General features: G+C 36.1%; 1 long non-coding RNA gene across 1 annotated transcript in view; it reads right to left on the minus strand.

Moving 5' to 3' along the window:
• Nucleotides 1-14,893, minus strand: part of LOC120589059 (uncharacterized) — a 28,011-nt gene that overhangs the window by 7,427 nt on the left and 5,691 nt on the right. Inside the window, exon 2 of the long non-coding RNA XR_005649371.1 lies at nucleotides 8,740-8,884. This is a non-coding gene — a long non-coding RNA (uncharacterized LOC120589059). The remainder of the gene's footprint in view (nucleotides 1-8,739; nucleotides 8,885-14,893) is intronic.

The following is a 14,893-nucleotide window of genomic DNA, read 5'->3' on the forward strand; positions in this document are numbered from 1 at the left end:
GTCTATCTGCAAGGAAGAAAGGGAAATATAATAGCTATTAGATAGGAAACCAACAGTGTTGTTCTCAGAATTTCAAGGAGTTTGAGCAAACAAGTGATGTAATCAGATTTACATTTAATATTCTTTTCCTCCAGGTCTTCTTCATCATTTCATTCTTCATTACCCTCATCCTCTGCCCTCAACCACCACTTTTCTATCTAGTTCTCTCACTTTTTTCAAACATAATAAACTCATTCTCTACAACATCTCTAAAATTCATGACTGTTTGATTTAATTCTGATATAATTCTGACAATATCTATAGCATGTGACATGAACACTTCAGAAAGTGCCTTAGCTGATATAAAAAAAATGTTCTAAAATAACTAACAGTTTGGGTTTCAAGCATGCTCAGGTATGCTTGGTATATTTTATTTTAACCAAAACTTACTTATCAATATTCATCATTAAAATAAGAAAATGATACATTCACTTAGATTGTGTGCCTGGCACATAGTCAATAAATATTTGTAGATGAATAGCTTTTAAGTGAATAATAATTTCTAAACTATGCCTTTACTTCACCACCTTTAAAAAAATGAGAGCAAGCATATGCATTTTGCTGGAATATTCATTGACTTTTAAAGACTAAATAGTGACAGCCTCATCTAATACTTCTATTATATCTCTTTATGCCGTATTTAAAACATGTGAAAACCGTTATGGGAAGACTTGGTTGGATGACTTCTATTTTCAACCATGATGTAAATCTACTTATTTTCTTTCAAGTTTGATGCCACATTAGTTAAGCATTCTAGAAAATGTTAAGTGTTTTTTTAAGCATTATGTGTTCTGAAGCTGTCTGGAATTATTTTGAGTGCTGATCTTGACTTCTGCTGAGCAGACATGATCAGACTTGTTGTCACAGATTATGGGCTATAACCTGGTCTGATTCAACAAATTTTATCTGCATCTTGAATGTCAGTCTGAACTGAACAGCAGCAGCCAGTCAAGAAATATTGAAGAACATATGTGTGGAGATTATGAAAGAAGGTGTATGCTTCAGCTTCTGTACCATAATCACTAATATTTTAAGTACTTCTTGGTGCTTCCATTAAAAGTTAAATGTTTTAAAATGAGTTACACATGAGTACTTTATATTAGCTATTATTGAACTAATGAGCTTTTGAGTTATACATGATAAAATATGAACAATGGTTTGATCATGGATTATTGCTTATGTTGATTCATGATTCTTTTGCGTGAGCCTGGTGTCATGGAAATTGCAGCAAATTTAGAGATAGGGCATCTATATTGAGCCCAACTTCTGTCATTTGTAAGTATCAACTTTGGGAAAGGTGCTTCATCTTGCTTAGATGTGGTTTCCTTATTTGTAAAATTGGACTCGAGAATGGCTTCCATCCTGCTTATAGTCAAGACTATATTAGAGAGTGCTTATATTAGAAATAAAAGATTATTTCTTTTAACAGAAGTACAGACATAAGTTAGGACATAAGCCACCAGTCCCTAAGTTCCTTGATTGATACGCTTACACATGACCACATGAAATAAATTTGCCTTAAGCAATGTCTCTACAATACAGAATGCATTGCTAAAACATAACCTGCTTCTCTGGAGATTAACTCAGCTAAGCTAAGGACATGGTGTGCTTCTTCATCTTTATGATGAAATACGAACTTCCTATTAAAACGGGTATCTTTTATTTGAAAAGGTTGAGTAGGATGATTCTCAAAAAAAGAAAAAAAGAAAGAGCATTCCAGATGGTTAAATTTAGGTCTGAGCCCGTTTTGAGAATAGTGTCTGGCCCTAGGTCCACAGTACCATATATGTACGTAGTACTACATTTTTTATTGAATTTTGAACTGTGTGCAATTTCTTCGCTTTAAACTTTTGCTTTTCAGTATATAGCTGTTCTTGAGATCGTGGCAATAATCACATTGACCTTAGTAGGTCTGCCTCCTTTTCTGATTGATCTATTTCTATAATATTTTTGCTAATTAATACACATTTTTTATTTGCTGAAATATTTTCACTAAAGGCCTATGCAAGAAATATTGATATTTTATAGACACATGAGCCTTCATTTTTTCTTTCATTTAAAGAATTTTCTTTCATCTATTTACCATAAAGAAGAGGTTATTTGAGCATTCTGCCCTGCATCTGACTACAAATTTGGGACTCTCCTCGCTTTTTTTTTTGTTTATAATTTTTTCTATTTCTTTTTTCTTTTGAAATAATTTCAAACTTACGAAGAAAACTGCAAGAATAGTACAGGGAATTCCCATATACTGTTCACTCAGAGACACCATCAATTTTCATTAACTGTCTCAATAATGTCCTTTAAAGCAACAGGATCTAATCTAGGGCCACACATTGTTATGTGTGTTTGTGTATTGTTGTGTCTCTTCAGTTGCCTTAAATCTAGAATACTTCCTTGGTTATTTTGTAGAATATCCCTCTGACATTTCTTACCTCATGATTAGATTAAGGTTGTGCATTTTTGGCAAGGATATCACAGAGGCGATGCTGTGCTTTTCTTACTGCACCTCCATCATATAGCGCATGTCAGTTTGTCACAAAATAATTGTAATAGTGTCTGATGGCAAAATTACTTTTTTTTCCCCTCTAAAACTAATCAGTATTTTGTGGGAAGAAGCTTTGAGGCTGTGTAAATATCTTGTTCTCATCCAACTCTCACCTTCTGGTTTTAGCATCAATGGATGTTCCCTGCCTGAATTAATTATCACTATAATGATTGACAAGTGGCAATTTTCTAACTCCATCGCTCCTTTTCAACTTAATAGGTGGCCTTCGACTCTAAGAAAGAATTTTGTCTTCTTCCCATGTATATATTCATTTGTCCATTTCCATCAATGTAAACTCATAGATTCTTATTCTACTCAATGGAATGTAATCTGTTACCATCATTATTTATTTTGATGCGCAAATTGTCCCAGATTTGGTCCAGATTTAGACTCCCATTCAAGGTGACTCCTGTGTTCTTTTGATATGTCCCATCAGTCTATCAGTACTTTATTACTTTCTGGTTACAAGAAGATGCTGTAGACTCATATTGTAGACTCAGACCTAGAATTAGCCATTTCATGAGGAGCCTTTTAGTGGAAAATTGTATTTAGATACCAAGATCTGGCGATAGGTGTGCTCACTGCTACAGATCATCTAATTGTACAGAGCTAGGGAATATATAAATGTGTGCATGCATACATACTTTTTTGTATATATATGTATATGTATACAAACACATGTATTTATTTCTACATCTCTATATTACATCAATCCCTATAATTCTAATCCAACACACAAAAGTAATTCTAGTTTTTTCCTTTTCCATATTTGTAATTACCATCTCCAACAGTGAGAAACCTGTCTCTCATTATCTTCAGTATATTTTCTTATTGCTCAATTCTCCTGTATATACTCTTCTAATGCCTGCCAAGCTGTCACCTGCTTGGCTGCTTTCTTTGTGTAAACTCCAGCCACCTCCCATACTCAGACCTGCATAATGATTTTTAAATTAAATTATGAAGGAAGAAGGAGAGGAAGAAAGAAGATTGTTATGATTATTAAAAACTTTAATAAATTAAATAAATTTACCATCACTAATATTTAAGGCACCTTTCAATAACACAATAGAAAAGTGGTCAAAGGACACAGAGAGGCAATTTACTTAAGAAATGTAATGTTTAGATATGGCACACAACCTAAATGTTCATAAGTAGGGGATTGAATCAATAAATTATATCACACAGTGTAAACTGAGCAACCATTAAATAGGATTCATATAGAACCTTATTTATTAAAGACTTCCATGATATATTACATGAAAAATTATTACAAAATATTATCTATTTTTATCTTATTTTTGTGTGTATATGTGTGCATAGAAAAAAGCATAAGAGATTATAAAGGAAAATATTAACACTTTTCCTGAGTCTTACAATAATACATATTATGAGCGATTCTCAGAAGATATCCTGAAACCTCCCTTTGCCAAACATGTGGGTTGAAATAAACTTTGACTAGTTAGGTCTGTGTGTCCTTTTCGAGAATATTAAACTTTACATCTATTCAGGTAAAGAGAATGTAGGACATTTGTAGAATTCTGTAAGAAGTCTTTTGTGAAGAAAGAATGCTTGCCTGGTGTTAGTTTTATTGGAGAACAGAGACAGACTCTCCCCTCAGTACCCCTGGATGAGGTAACAAAGTTGTTAACCTTGTTGACTGAAATGAAACTCAAGGATTGCCCAATAATGCAGCTAAATGATAAGCATCTTATATGATACATTCTTGAATGTCTCTGTATTTCCAAACCCCACAATTTTATTCAGCTACCATCGATGAAGATCAGAGATTCTAAAACCTGTGGATTTCAGCTATTTGAAATCTATTACTATTTATAGAACACATTCCTATTTGAAATTTTTTATTAGCTATTATTTTTGACTCAAGATGGTAGACTAACCAATACACTAAAATTCAAGTGTGATTTAATGGAAAGAGTCTTACAATAAATATAAAGAAACCTGAATTTATGTTTTGTTTCTGTCACTAATCCAAGGCTCTGAGAAGTTTTGCTGTGGGGAGAACCTCTTAGTATTGTTTAATCTAGAGTTCCCCAAACTAATTTGACCACAAAGCTTTTTTGGTTTTGTTGCTACAAAATATCTACAGATATCTTAGAACTGGTGTTCTGAAGAATAGAGTTGGGAAATGTTGCTGACCAACCCATATTCTAGATGAGAGAACTTGGGTTAAGAGAAGTGAAGATTTGTGCAAGCTCACAAGACTAGTTAGTGGGATAGCTGGGTCTAAAATCCAGGTTTCTCAAATTTTGATAATCCTATATTCTTTGCATCATACCACACTACTACCTATGAGTCAAGTCCTAAGGCTGCTGAAAAACAATAAAAATTATTTTAAAAAATTTTTGTTATAAAATATTTCTAAACATATAAGTTTTTAAAACATATGTGGAGTAAAAAAATAATATTAAAATAAACACCCATCACCCAGCTTAAGAGGTAGAATATTATCGGAACCTTTGAAGCCCCTATAGGCCTCTACCCAATTGTATCACCCTATGTTTATCATTCACTTGCTTTTCTTTATAGCTTTAATATATATATATATATATCCCTAAAATATATTATTCTATTTTGCAAATTTTGAACCTTTAATTAATGGTATTACTGTAGTATTATTCTGCAACTTACAAAGTTTTTGCTCATTCATTTTGATTATACAACTTAGTTATTGTATAGAATTCCATTGTGTAAATATGTCATAATTTATTCATTCCCCTGTCAATTGATATTTGAGTTGTTTCTTTCCCTTTTTATATTGATTTATTATAAAAAATGTGTGTGAATTGTCTTACATGTACACACAAGTATGAGCACATGTGATAGTGTTTCTCTAGCTTATAACCTCAGAGAAAAATTGTTGGGTTATAAGGCATATCTATCTTCAGTTTTACTAGATAACATGAATTAGTTGTTCAGTTTACAATTTACATTCTCACCACTAGTGTATGAGGATTTCCATTATTCCACATCCTTGATAACATTATCTTGTCAGACATTTAAAAAAAAAAAAAACCCTTATATTATGGAAAATTTCAAACATGTAAAAGAATTATATTATAAGCCATCCTTCGATTTCAACACTTAACTCACAGCCAGTCTTCCATGAGCCGTTTTGGAGTATTTTAAAACTAATTCCAGACATGATAACACTTCAACTGTAAAAATTTCAGAGTGAATCCTTTTTTTTTTTTTAAAAAAAAAGGACTCTACCTTTTAAAAATACATACAGTAAAGTGCCCAAATCTTAAGAGTATATAGCTCAGTGAATGGTGAATCTTTATACATTCCCACAGTTGCGAAACCACCATCCAGATCAAGATCTAGAAGGCAGGTGGCTTCAAGCCAAGAAGAGAGGCCTCACTAGAATCAGAACTTGCCAGCACCTTGATCATGAACTTCTAGCTTTCTCTCTTGATATGTTCAAGCTGCTATAACAAAATACCACAGACTGGGTGGTTTATAAACAACAGAAATTTATTTCTCACAGTTCTGGAGGCTGAAAGTCCAAGATTAAAATACCAGCATAGTCACATTCTGGTGAGGCCTCTCCCGGTTTCATAGCTGGCACCTTCTTCCTGTGTCCTCACACGGTGGAACAGGCTAGAGAGCTCTGTGGGGCCTCTTTTATAAAAACACTAATCTTATTCATGAGGGCTCCACATTCATGACCTAAGCACCTCTCAAAGGCCCACCTCCTAATTCCATCATCTTTGGGGGTTAAATTTCAACTTATGAATTTGGTGGGGACACAAACATTCAGACCATAGCACTTCCAGAACTGAGAAAATAAATTTGTCGTTTGATCCACCCAGTCTGTGGTATTTTGTTATGGTGGCCCAAGCAGACTGATATACAGAGTCAGGACAAAATGGGCAAGAAGAATCCAGCTATAGCAAGTGGTCTGGCCAAGACTCTTTCCCTCTGTCCAGAGAGTCTGGGGAAGCTGAGGGGACAAAGAACAAAGTAAGAGGAATCATTCTACCCAATATTAAGGCTTATTTATATGGCCATAGTAATCAAGATAGTAATCAAGTATTGTCAGAGAGATAGACATATACAGCAATGGAACAAAATAAAGATTCCAGAAATATGCTCAATTAATTTTTAACAAAGGTACAAAAGCAATTCAATAGAGGAAAGTTAGCCTTTTCAACAAATGGCACTGGAACAATTGGCCATTTGTAGGCAAACAAACAACCAAACAAAAAACCAAACTCGACCTAAACCTTACACTTATACAAAAAATTAACTCAAAGTGGATTATTAATTTAATGTAAAATTCAAAACTATAAAATTTTCGGAAATAAGACATGGGAGAAAACCTTTATGATCTAAGGCTTTGCAAAGTGTTCTTAGACCTGACACAAAAGCATGATCCATAAAAGGAAAAGTATTTTGATAAAGTGGACTTCATCAAAACTGAAAACATTTCCTCTGCAAAAGACCCTGATAAGAGGATGAAAAGACAAGCTACAGACTAGGAATGAATATTTGCAAACCACATCTCTGACAAAGGACTCATATCTGGAATACATAAAAAATCCAATAAAATAAAAGAACTTGCAAAGTTCAACAGTAAAAACGCAAACAATTAGAAAGTGGACAAAAGACATGAACAGACATTTCAATGATGAGAATGTAAAACTGGCAAATAAACACATGAGATATTTAACATTATTAACACTCAGGGGAATGCAAATTAAAACCAGAATGAGATATAACTACACGTTTATCAAGATAGTTAAAATTTAAAGTCTCAACACTAAATGCTTGTGAGGATGTAGAGAAACTGGATCATTCATATATTGGTGGTGGGAATATAAAACTGTACATCCAGACTGGAAAAACAGTTTGACAGTTTCTTATAAAACCAAACATGCAACTACCATATGACCTACCAATTACGTTCTTGGCCATTTATCCCAGAGAAATAAAAACTTATATTCACGGAAAAACCTGTACATGAACGTTCATAGAAACCTTACTTGTAATAAGCAAAAACTAGAATCAGCCTAGATGTTCTCCAACAGGTTAATGGTCAGATAAACTGTGGAACATCCATATGTGGACTGCTACTCAGCAATATAGAGGAATGAATGTTGATACCCTAGGACAACTTGGACGAATCTCTAGGGAATTATACTTAGTGAAAAAAGCCAGTCTCAAAAGGTTGCATACTGTATGATTCCTTTTATGCAACATTTTTTATATGACAAAATTTTAGAATTGGAGGAAAGATGAATGTCAGGGAAAGGAACTTGGGACTGGTGGATGGGGTAGAGAAGGAATGGGGTAGTTGTGGTTTAAAGGGGCAACATGAGGGGTGGGGCCCTTGTGGTATTGGAATATTCAGTTTCTTGAGTCTGGTAGGACTACATGAGGCTACACAGGTGATCGAATTATAAGAATTTAATAAAGACTCACACATACATGCACACGAATGAGTATTAGTAAAACCAGGGAAATTTGAAAAATATCAGTGGATCGTAGCCATGTCAATAGCTTGTGATCATATTCCATAATCTTGCAAAATGTTACCATTAAGGGAAACTGGATAAAGTATAAGGAATCTCTCCGTATTACTTCTTGGAACCACATGTAAATCTACAATTATTAATAAAAATTTCAATTAAAAATGTTATCTAAGTACTTAGATACCATAGTCAATAGCAACAGGGATAATTTTGCAATTGCTCAGAAGAGTCAATGACACTATACAAAAGGAAGATAAAGGAATTTAAAGGCAATTAAGAAAAACAAGAAAGAGAGAAGGTATAAAAACTGCCTGACGGTCCCTCTGAATTTTGGAAGTATGAATAACATCATAAGTTGCTATAAGAATTGAAATGCCTTTTTCATGTATTATCTACATTCAATTTCTTACTCTTATTGCAGCTGGTCTATTTGTAGTATAGAGGCATGGAGCTTTAAATCCATCTGGATCTAATTTGATGGAATTCTCTCCATTTTAGAATGGGCATATCTTGTCCCCCTGACTTTTAGTGTGTAACTCAAGCAATTTTAAACATTTCTGGCAATGATTAATTTACTTTTGATTTGTCATGTGCAATCCTGTAATTTTAGGTTTTCCTTCCAATCTTTTGGCTATGTGCTTCTTGACATAAATAGTTTACCTTGAAAATTGTCCAGTGTTTTATAAATGTATCCATATGAGGCATGATCAAAAAGCAATGCCTCCTAATTTTCATCTTCCTTGTCAGTGATCAGTCATTTGCCAAAAACTATTCTTCGATGTCCCTGGATCTCTTGTTTCTACTTCTGAAATTACATGAAAGAACAATGGTTGGAAGCTAATTAGAAATAGTTTTGTAGCAAAAAGACTCCTCAGCTTAGTTGCATTATGTGATCTACAGCCTCTTAAAATATCAGACACTAGACCCTATCCCATGCTTAATAATACCTAATTTCATCTCATTAACAACTCTGTGAGATATGTTACTATTATTGTCCAATTTTATAGATGAAGAGACTGAGGTACAGAAAAAGATATGTGACTTGCTCACCGACACACATAGTAAGCCAGGGAGCTGGAATTTGGACTCAGGCAAACTGACTCCAGAATGTATACTCTCAACCTCTAAGCCTCTTATACTTTCTGAATCAGAGTCTCTAAGGGGTTGGTGTCTGAGTGCTTCTCATTTTATAAAACAAGCAAATCTCCACAGTGCCAGGCTTTGGGATCTCTGAGTTAAAAACTGTTTTGTTGGAGACGCTCATGAGCTGAGGGAGGTGCTTATGCTCAGGCAGGAGCTAAGAGTTTCCTTCTTGACTGACCTGGTTGTCCAGAAATAGGTACCATCTGTTGTTGTTAAGTATTTTACATACATTTTCTCCTTACAACTGCCCTTCAAAGTAAATATTATCATCCTTATTTTATAGATGAAGAAACTGAGACTTGGAGGAGATAACCTGCCCCAGGTCACTATCAGCTAGTAAGTGACAGAGGCAGGATTTAAACTCTGAAGCCCCAGCTCTTAACATTAATATTGCCTCTTCCATTAAAGATCCACCAGTCAATCTTGATCAACTGGTTAGAGCACCTGTTCTGAGGTTTTAGCAAAGAAGTGTTCCCAGAGGTGCTTTGTAATCTTCAAAGCAGAACCATAAACATGATTAGCTTTCAAGACTCCAGGGGAAAAGTGTAATGGTAGAACCTCAGGCACTGTGATAAATCTGTAGGAGAGATATATGGGAGCTTGGAGGTCTGCTCAGCACCTTCTCAGATTACGTCATCTCTGTAGAAGAGCATCCTATGAGTACCCACCCACTCCATCCCAAAAAGCTGCCTCTGGTGAAACAGTAACAGTGAGTTGGCTCTATCTTAGTCTTCACTCTTCCTTTTCCTTCTTCGAATCTTCCATAAAACTTTGTCATGTGCCATACAATGTGGAGAACATTTAAAAAAAAATATTCTGGATATGATGGTTAATGTTTGCCCAACTTAAATAAAACGCTGTTCATTGTATTGAATATAATGATGGAACTCATTAACTGCATAATGGCTTCATGCTCCCTGGTCTAAAATATAGAATATGCTCAATATTAAAAATTAAAATTCATCAAAATCTAATGGTTAAATAAGGATATTAAAAAGTAAGAGGCATTATTTGGATCCATGTAAAATTGTCACGGGATTCATGAAAATAATTGGCAAATTTTGACACAGGACAGAGCATGGGGTAGAAATAAAATCTCGTGCAGACCAGATCACAGATTCATGATGTCCATTTTCTGCAAAAGTTCACCTAATTATAGCCACATCTCAGCATCTCAGCTGGATTGTGTCATTAGTTTCTCCCCACCTTTCAGCCACTAGCTCTCTTGCAAGGTCACTTGGGGCACAGATACTAATCTGAAGAGGGAGTGATTCTGACTCTTAAATCAGACTCTAGTTTCCTGCACTAACTTTGTCATCAGCTCATTGTAGTATTTTAATTATTTTGAAATCTTTCTGATTGGTCTCTGCCTACCTTAGTGAAGCCTCTGTTGCTGTTTGTTATTAAAATTTGTTTGTTTCACTGCATTGGTGTACTGAGTGTGTCTTTACATGACTAAACAATAAATGAAGTGTTGGTAGATCTACATGACCAATTTTTCGTATTAGTTTAAAACTAACTTCAAGGCTTACGGATTTCTCCTCATTCTTCAAGGAGTTATATTTGATGATTCATAAATTCTTGGTCACTTATCAGTCTTTTAAATCACACTAGTGCTCTCAAGACATAAAGAGAACATACCATCTTTGAAAGTGGAAAAAGAAAATCTTTTATGTTATTCACTAATCTGAAAGAGAAATATGGATTTAGTTTTTTTTTAACTACACTTTTCCTTTTAAAAAGTTTATTATATTTTATAGTTTATTTCATAGAGTAATATATGTTCATTTTAGAATATTCTTTGAAATAGGTAAAAGAGGAAAGAACTACCACATAGAATTCCACTGCCCCAATGATAATCGCATTTGAAATTTTTGGTTCACTTATTTAAAGTGATTTTTTCCTTCTGCATTTTTACTGAAAAGTACTCATAATAGACATTACAAAATGTATTTTCATATGTTATATAAGCGACATTTTTAAGAAATATGATATTCTGTTTAATAAATATATAATTTACATAAGCATTCGAAAATTGTTGGACAGTTTAGGCTGAAACCCCTGGAGCCATCTTGAATTCTTCTTGTCTGTCACCCGTCACATCTGATCTTCCAAGGAAAACCGGTTAATTCTTCCTCACATGTCTGTATTTATTCTTTCTTTATCATTCCCAAACGAGTCAGGGCCCTGTAATAACCTCCTAACTGGTTTTCACATTCCAATCTACCCTATATACCAACAAGTTGTTTAACTCATGCGACCTGCTTGAAAACCTTACAGTAGCTTTCATTTGCTTCTGGATAAAATCAAAATCTTTAGCATGGCCCTCTAGACCTTTCATAATCCTAATCCAATTTACCTTTTGAGCCTGATTTTAGCAACTTCCCACACAGATCTTTATCTCTTAGCCAGATTGGTTCATTCAGTTTTCCGCACTCACGCCTTGTATGCTTTTCTGCCATTTTGTTCCTTTCTTTATGTTGTCCATATACCTGTAGTGCCGTTCCTTCTATTTCCATCAAAATCTTATTCATCCATTGAAGAATTCCCACATGCAGTCTTTTGGAAGTCTCAAAGGATTCCATGATAAATAAGCATCTATTTTCTCTGCCCAGGTTATGAAAATTTGACAAATAAAACAAAGAGGAGGCTTCACTGAGAGAGAATGGTTGAGGACTTAGTTCAGCGTGAGGGTCAATTGGGCCTGAAATCCAAACCACAGGAGCAAGCAGACCCACTCACCCACTGGGCTCAGTCACTGCCAGGAGGAGCTAAAGAGACCTCTTGCTTTCTGTGCTAGCTCACTCCAAGAGGAAGAAGAGCTGAGACAAACTCTTCACAGGAAGAAAACATTGGATTGAGGAAAAGGGCTTCTGCAATCTCACCATCTATGGTTGAGAATTGATACCAGCTTTTTATTCCCAAATCCATCCACTTCTTTCTTCCAATGTCACCATCATCTACTACCTGGAGTAGTGTAATTGCCTATAATTGGTCTTCTGTACTCGTTCTGGAGCCCTACAATGTGGCCAGAATAGTGTTTTTAATAGACATATCTGATTGTCTCTTCTGAAATCCCGTCGACAGATTCTCATTGCTTTTGGGATCAAGACCAAAGTCCTCATCTGATCGGCCCTGAGTAGTCTGGCTCTAGTCTCTTATTGTTCCTCTCTCTTCCCTAACATTTTCGTTCCACCTACTTGGGCAGTTTTAATTTTTTAAGTTGCGGTGTTCACTCCTGCCTCAAGAACTTTGTGCTGTTTCCTTTGACTGTAATGCCCACTCGCATCTCCTTTCTTTATACTTTTCTTTTTTCCTAGTTAACTGCTACTCATTTATAGATCTCAGATGTCAGATCCCTTCCGTAGACCCTCTCCTTGGTGCCCTCATAGCTCCCTAACCCATGTTACCATGAGTTATCATTTATAATTGTATGATCATTTGGATTAATGACTATATTCCTTATAGGCTTCCATAGGACCATAGACTATGTCTGTTTTGCCCACTCTTGTGTTCCCCAGCAATTAGCACAGTACCCAGTCCTCAGAGACACCCAATAAATACATATTGAATAAACAAAAGCTCAGTTCAGCTCGAACTTCCTCTGTTAAACCAGAAATTTTCTCTCTCTTCTCCAAAATCTTATGGCTCTTGAGATCCCTGCCACTAACACACAGGGCACTTATGGCACACTGCCTAGTAGTGCGGCTAATTGCACAAGTCTTATCTCCCCAGCTAGATTGTGAGTGCCTGTGGGCGAGGGATCACAGCTTCCATGCAACTGTAACTCTCACAGTGCCTAGCCCGATTTCCAGCTCTTGACTTGTGAGCAGTAACAATTTATTCAAAGAATTAATAAAGATGTTGGCTTTTTTTTTTTCTAGGTGTAGCAGGGTTGGTGGTGACGGGAGGAAGTTATAATTCCCCGATGTTTGGAAATGCAATAGACACTGCATTTTATAGGTTAGAGCTAGGAAAAGATATTAGGATGCTGTTCTTTTATTGTAAGAACACTCCTTCTGCCAATTTGCGTGGCAAAGCAGAACCTTTTCTGTACACAGAGCAACTGGTTCTAATTTTATGCAAAAAAGGAAAATGTAACCAAAAAACTGCATATTCACACGAATGTGTTGTTTTTATTGATTCATTGGAGTTATATTTTATTATATTTGTCTGCTAATGATCATATACATTTTTATCACAACTGTAACTGTTTTAATCTCCAACTTTTCACTCACAGTCATAGTGGAAGATACGGGATCAAGACTGTCAGAAATGCGAAATTAACAGGCGAGAACCAAGGGTGTGGACAAGCACTCAAATGACCAGATCTCTTTCTGGGACACATTGGGCAGGGCCTGCTTGCAGGGAAGTGAAGAGATTCCTGGACCATTTCAAGCATTTTCCCTGAGGCATGGTTTTCTGAGAAAGTGCTGTGTCAAAGAAGATGCAAACATAGTCTGAGGAGACTGAAGCAGAAGATATTTGGCTGTGAGGAAAGCAAATAACTGTAGAAAAGGAGCGAAGGGGTTGCCTGGTGGAATGATGGGAGAATGGTGTGAGGAATAAGGTACAGTGAGGGTGAGGCCCTTGGTTTAGTAATTCAAGTCTTTGAATTGTGGACATCCAGGGGACACCCCTTTCATTCAGAGCCACTTTGCAGGAGGGCTGGGGCAGTTCCTTAAGGGTTCTAGGACAGACCATGAAGGAAAGATGCTAAATTACACACGGGAGGGTACATGTCCAGATGTACATGCCCAAAGTATGAAGAGAGTGTGTTAGAGCTTCTGCGAGGACAGGAATGTATACTTGGAGCAGGAGGTTAGGGAAATGCTATCACACATTAGACATGTCCTCCTTCCTCATTAATCCTTCTGCCCTCCTTTTCTCCTTTGTTCTGTTTGCCCTCTGGATTCCACCCCCTCCTAGGACCTTCACAATTGTGTTGGCTTTTGAACCCCGTCTCTTCACTCACCCTTAGCTGCATGCTCTGTGTCCTGGAGCTGAACCCTCCCCTCCCAAGCCCAGGACAAGCCAACATATATCTGGATAAGGAATGTACACATTAAGAGCCTACTTGCTAATGATACTGAACTGCGTAGTGCTCAATGCAAGTTAGACAGACACATTCATACCCTTTGGGAGTGCATAAGCTAAAACAGAAGAGAAAGACATAGAAGAGACATAACAACTGACACATGCCAGAGAAAAGGCAATGAAAAGGTATATATTGCGAAAATCAAAGAGTTGTCGTCATCAATGACACTTCCTCTACGTATTCTGCCTTATCCACTGGAAGTCTCGAGCATCACCCTTAGGTGGATGACTCTTAAATCTCTGTCTGCAGACTTACTACGTTATTCAATTTCCAATTAGAAACCTGTCATTGTGTCTGGTACATTACTGCTTACTCACTCTTCAAGGTGGGAATTTCTCAAGCTGAACTCATCACTCTTTGTCCCCCCCCACCCCCCGCATTTCCCCATTTTCGCCTTCTCAGTTGGTTTCTCTGCACCTAGACCCACCATGGGCATTACTTTAGTATTTCACAGATTTTAAAACCTGTCCTCACATTCAAGCTCGTGAATTTTGCCGGTTGCCTCAGCTTGGCGACTGTAGCATCAATATTAACTCCCGTTTCTCTGCCATCACTTTCATCAAATTTTCTACT

The sequence above is a fragment of the Pteropus medius genome, unplaced genomic scaffold (genome assembly GCF_902729225.1).
Source record: "Pteropus medius unplaced genomic scaffold, Ma_sr-lr_union100, whole genome shotgun sequence".
Classification (NCBI taxonomy): domain Eukaryota; kingdom Metazoa; phylum Chordata; class Mammalia; order Chiroptera; family Pteropodidae; genus Pteropus; species Pteropus medius.